The sequence below is a fragment of the Morus notabilis genome, unplaced genomic scaffold (genome assembly GCF_000414095.1).
Source record: "Morus notabilis unplaced genomic scaffold, ASM41409v2 Scaffold442, whole genome shotgun sequence".
Classification (NCBI taxonomy): domain Eukaryota; kingdom Viridiplantae; phylum Streptophyta; class Magnoliopsida; order Rosales; family Moraceae; genus Morus; species Morus notabilis.
Window position 1 is genome coordinate 213,910 of NW_010358595.1, and position 558 is coordinate 214,467.

Genomic DNA, 558 nt, shown 5'->3' on the forward strand with positions numbered 1-558 from the left:
AGTATTTTGCAAATCAATTTTGCAATTTAAATCAATTTAATCATATTAAATCGATTTTAGCGCATGGTTCTTATTTTATTTTATTTTTCTAAAACCCTTTTATAATAAATAAAATAAATAATAAAAAATGCGCGTGTATATATGACATGTTATAAAACATATGAGTAGGCACATTATATCTATATGGCATGTTATATGCATGGACATATAATATATAACTATCAACATAAAATATAAATATATGCAATCGACTATTGAGATGGATTTGACCGGGTCCCATGGAAATTATAAATCACAACCAAATCGAATAAATGAATAATTACAATAATTATTTTCTTCTGTTACATCAACAGATTTTCGATTCCTGAACTCTGCATTCTTTGGATTCGTTCGGATTTCACATTCGTCGGGGTACGGAACTTTTCTGGGTCTGTCGGCACGCATTACGAGGATTTAGAAAACCTCGGGTCCATTCGGGGTCCGATTCCTGAATCTTGGCTGCCAGCTGCGCACTCTGGCCGCGCGCTGTGCGCGCCCGCGCGGTCCGACCGCGCGGAC